This window comes from Cyclopterus lumpus, chromosome 11 (genome assembly GCF_009769545.1).
Source record: "Cyclopterus lumpus isolate fCycLum1 chromosome 11, fCycLum1.pri, whole genome shotgun sequence".
Taxonomy (NCBI): domain Eukaryota; kingdom Metazoa; phylum Chordata; class Actinopteri; order Perciformes; family Cyclopteridae; genus Cyclopterus; species Cyclopterus lumpus.
The window spans coordinates 21,009,724-21,015,505 of NC_046976.1; the positions used below are offsets into that span (position 1 = coordinate 21,009,724).

General features: G+C 45.9%; 1 pseudogene; it reads left to right on the top strand.

Moving 5' to 3' along the window:
- The first annotated feature begins 480 nt into the window (after positions 1-480).
- LOC117739232 overlaps positions 481-5,782 on the top strand; it is an 11,259-nt pseudogene continuing 5,957 nt past the window's right edge.

Here is a 5,782-nt window from a genome sequence, read left to right on the forward strand (position 1 = left end):
GTGTGTGTACAGCTAGAAATGTTATGGATGTTGATATTTCACATATTTCACACCTATTGACAACAAAGACTGTTTTATACCAGACAGTGTATGATTATAGAAACACAACAACAATCCAAATTTGCGACACGTAATATTTTTCCTCTATATCAATGCTAGTAGTTTTTATTAACAGCTGACAAAGTATCATTGTCTGAAAGATAAAGAGAATAAAGTAATGAAAGTAATAACTCCTTTTGAAACATTATGGTACTGATGACATGACTGTTTGGTAAATCAGAGATTTAGACAAATGCTTGTCAATATCAATAAGTAATAGTTTAATTAGAGATCTTAAACAATTTACGAATAAAAAATAAATAAAAAATGTAATAGGCATTACGGAACTGAAACTAACAACAATCTGCTTTTATATTTATTTAACAGAAAAGCAACTTCCTGTGATGATGATGATGATGAAGATCTACATTATCCTAATTCTGTGTGTTGGTAAGTTTAATTGATTAATTCCCAGTTAAAGTTGTTGGAAAGATGTTCAAATGTAGAATCAATATTTAAAAGGTTTACTACTTCAACCATTACATTGCTGAACAGCATCAGGCAACGCACAGAGCACAACAACAACAACAACTACACCAGCAGCAACAACAACAACTGCAGCTACAACAACCACAGATGCGCCAGCAACAACTACAGTTGCTGAATCAACAACTACACCAGCAGCAACAACAACAAATGCAGCAACAACAACAACAACAGATGCGCCAGCAACAACTACACTAGCAGCAACAACAACAAATGCAACAACAACAACGACGGCTGCACCAACAACAACAACAACTACACCAGCAGCTACAACAACAACTGCAGCTACAACACACACAGATGCATCAACAACTACACCAGCAACAACAACCACAGATGCAACAACAATAACTACAGTTGCCGAATCAACAACTACACCAGCAGCAACAACGACAAATGCAGCAACAATGTCAACAGCTGGGCCAACGACAACTTCAGTTGCAGCAACAACGACCACAGCAGCTCCAACAACAACAGCTATGCCAAAATCTACTACAGTTGCGGCAACAACAACTACACCCGGAGCAACAACACCAACTGCTGCAACAACCACAGCTGAGCCAACAACAATTACACCAGCCACAACAACTACAGATGCAGCGACAACAACTACTTCAGTTGCCACAACAACAACTACGCCAGCAAAAACGACAACTTCAGTTGCCGCAACACAAACTACACCCGGAGCAACAATGCCAACTGCTGCAACAACGACAGCTGCGCCAACAACAACTACAGTTGCCGCATCAACAATTACACTAGCAGCAACAACAACAAATGCAGCAACAACAACGACGGCTGCACCAACAACAACTACAGTTGCCACAACAACAACAACAACTGCGCCAACAACAACTACACCAGCAGCAACAATGACAACTGCAGCTACAACAACCACAGATGCGCCAGCAACAACTACAGTTGCTGCATCAACAAATACAACAGCAGCAACAACAACAACAAATGCAGCAACAACAACGACGGCTGCACCAACAACAACAACAACTACACCAGCAGCCACAACGACAACTAAAGCAACAACAACCACGGATGCACCAACAATAACTACAGTTGCCGAATCAACAACTACACCAGCAGCAACAACGGCAAATGCAGCAACAATGTCAACAGCTGGCCCAACAACAACTTCAGTTGCAGCAACAACAACTATGCCAGCAGCAACAACGACCACAGCAGCTCCAACAACAACAGCTATGCCAAAAACTACTACAGTTGCGGCAACAACAACTACACCCAGAGCAACAACACCAACTGCTGCAACAACCACAGCTGAGCCAACAACAATTACACCAGCCACAACAACTACAGATGCAGCGACAACAACTACTTCAGTTGCCACAACAACAACTACGCCAGCAAAAACGACAAATGCAGCAACAACGACAACAGCTGCCCCAACAACAACTTCAGTTGCCGCAACACCAATTACACCCAGAGCAACAATGTCAACTGCTGCAACAACCACAGCTGCACCAACAACAATTACAACGGCCACATCAACCACAGCTGCAGCTACAACGACAACATCAACAATGACAACTGCAGCTACAACAATGACGGCTGCACCAACAACAACTACACCAGCAACAACAACAACAACAGCTGCGCCAACAACAACTTCAGTTGCCGCAAATACAACTAGGCCTGCAGCCACAACGACAGCTGCAGTAACAACAACTACAGCTGCGCCAACAATAACTACAGTTGCCGCAACAACAACTACACCCGGAGTAACAACGCCAACTGCTGCAACAACCAAAGCTACGCCAACAACAATTACAGATGTCGCAACAACAACAACAACTACAGTTTCCGCAACAACTACACCAGCAGCAACAACAACTGCAGCTACAACAGCTGCATCAACAACAAAAACAACACTAGCAGCAATAACTACTACACCAGAAGCTACAACGATAACTGCAACAACAACAAAGACAGCTGCATCAACAACAACTACAGTTGCCGCATCAACAACTACAGTTGCCGCAACAACAACCACAGATGCGCCAACAACTACAGTTATTGCATCAACAACTACACCAGCAACAACAAATGCAGCAACACCAGCAACAACAAATGCAGCAACAACAACAGCTGCGCCAACAACAACTACAGTTGCCGCATCAACAACTACACCAGCAGCAACGACAGATGCAGCTCCAACCAAAGCTACGCCAACAACAACAACTACACCAACAGCAACAATGACCACAGCAGCTCCAACAATGACAACAGGAGCCCCAACAACAACAACAGAAGCTGCAGCAACAACTGCAGCAACAATGACAACTGCAACAACAACAAAGACAGCTGCATCAATAACAACTACACTTGACGCAACAACAACTACACCAGCAGCAACAACGACAAATGCAGATACAACAACCACAGATGCACCAAAAACAACTTCAGTTGCCGAATCAACAACTACACCAGCAGCAACGACGACAACAGCTGTATCAACAACAACGACAGCTGCAGCAACAACAACCACAGATGTACCAACAACAACTTCAGTTGCCGCAAAAACTACAGTCGGAGCAACAACGCCAACTGCTGCAACAACCACAGCTGCGCCAACAACAATTACACCAGCCACAACAATGACAGATGCAGCGACAACAACCAAAGCTGAGCCAACAACAACTTCAGTTGTCGCAACAAAAGCTACAGGTTCCGCAACAACAACCACAAATATACCAACAACAACTACAGTTGTCACAACAACAACTACACCAGTGGCAACAACCACAGCGGCAGCTACAATGAAAACTGCAACAACAACAACAAACACAGCTGCAGCGACAACAACCACAAATTTACCAACAACAACAACTGCAGCTTCAACAACAACAGCTTTGACAAAAACAACTACAGTTGCCGCAAGAACAACTACACCCGGAGCAACACCAACTATGCCAGTAGCAACAGCGACAGCTTTGCCAACAACTACTACACTTGCCGCAACAACAACAACAACTACACCAGCAGCCATAATGACAACTGCAACGACAGCTGCAGCGACAACAACCACCAATTTACCAACAACAACAACAACTGCAGCTTCAACAACAACCACAGCAGCTCAGACATCAACTGCTGCGCCAGCAACAACTACACTTTCCGCATCAACAACTACACCAGCAGCAACAACGACCACTGCAGGCGCAACAAACACAGTTTCCCCAACAACAACTACAGCTTCAGCAACAACAACCACAAATATACCAACAATAACTACAGTTGCAACAACAACTACACCAGCAGCAACAACAACAAATGTAGAAACAGCTGTGCCAACAACAACTTCAGTTGCCGCAAGAACAACTATGATAGCAGCATCAACGACCACTACAGCTCCAACAACAGTTTTGCCAACAACAACTACACTTGCCGCAACAACAACGACAACTGCAGCAACAACAACCACAGCAGCTCGAACAACAACAGCTGCGCCAACAACAACTACACCAGCAGCAACAACTGCAGCTACAACAACCAGAGATGCACCAACAACTACAATTGCCGCATCAACAACTACACCAGCAGCAACAACAATAAATGCAGCGACAACAACCAAAGCTGCGCCAACAACTATAGTTTCCGCATCAAGAACTACAATAGCAGCAACAACAACAACTACAGCAACAACAACGACGGCTGCACCAACAACGACTACAATTGCCGCATCAACAACTACACCAGCAGCAACAACGACCACTACAGGTGCAACAACCACAGTTTCCCCAACAACAACTACAGCTGCAGCGACAACAACCACAAATATACCAACAACAACTACAGTTGCCACAACAACTACACCAGCAGCAACAACCACCACAGCAGCTACAACGACAACTGCAACAAATATAACCACAGCTGCACCAACAACAACAACAACTACACCAGCAGCAACAACGACTACAGCAGATCCAACAATCACAGCTGTGCCAACAACTACTGCTGTCGTCGCAACAATGACAACACCAGCAGCAACAACTAAAGCAATGACAGCTGCGCCAACATCTATTACACCAGCAGTAACAACGACAACTGCAGCTCCAACAACAAACCCAGCTGTGCCAACAACAGCTACAGTTGCCGCAACACCCACATTTGGCACAATAACAACTACACCAGAAGCAACAACGACAGCTGCAGCGACAGCAACTACAGTTGCCGCAACAACAACTACAGTTTCGGCAACAACTACAACACGAGCAACAAGGACAACTGCAGCTCCAACGACCTCAGCTGTGCCAACAACAACTACAATTGCCGCATCAACAACTACACAAGCAGCAACAACGACAACTACAGCAATGACGGTGGCACCAACAACAACATCTACAGTTGCCGCTTCAACAACTACACCACCAGCAACAAGGACCACTGCAGTTGCAACAACCACAGTTTCCCCAACAACAGCTACAGCTGCAGCAACAACAACCAGAAATATACAAACAACTACAGTTGCCACAACAACAACTACACCAGCTGCAACAACAACCACAGCTAAAGCCACAATGACAACTACACCAACAACAAACACAGCTGTGTCAAAGCCAACTACAGTTGCCGCAACAAAACCTACACCAGCAGCAAGAACAACAAATGTGGCAGAAGCAGCAGCAGCAACAGCCACTGAAGCAACGACAGCAGCAACAGCAGTAACAGCAGCAGAAACAGTAGCAGCAGCAGCAGCAGCAGCAGCAGCAGCAGAAGTAGCAGCAGCTGCAGCAACAGCCACAGAAGTAGCAATAGCAGCAGCAACAGCAGTAGCAACAGCCGCAGAAGCAGCAGCAACAGCAGCAGCAGCAGCAGCAACAGCAGCAGCAGCAGCAACAGCAGCAACAGCAGCAACAGCAGGATCAACAGCAGCAGCACCAGCATCAGAAGCAGCAGCAGAAGTAGCAGCAGCTGCAGCAACAGCCGCAGAAGCAGCAATAGCAGCAGCAACAGCAGCAGCAACAGCCGCAGCAAAAGCAGCAGAAGCAGCAATAGCAGCAGCAACAGCAGCAGCAGCAGCCGCAGAAGCAGCAGCAGCAGCAGCAGCAGAAGTAGCAGCAGCTGCAGCAACAGCCACAGAAGTAGCAATAGCAGCAGCAACAGCAGTAGCAACAGCCGCAGAAGCAGCAGCAACAGCAGCAGCAGCAGCAACAGCAGCAGCAGC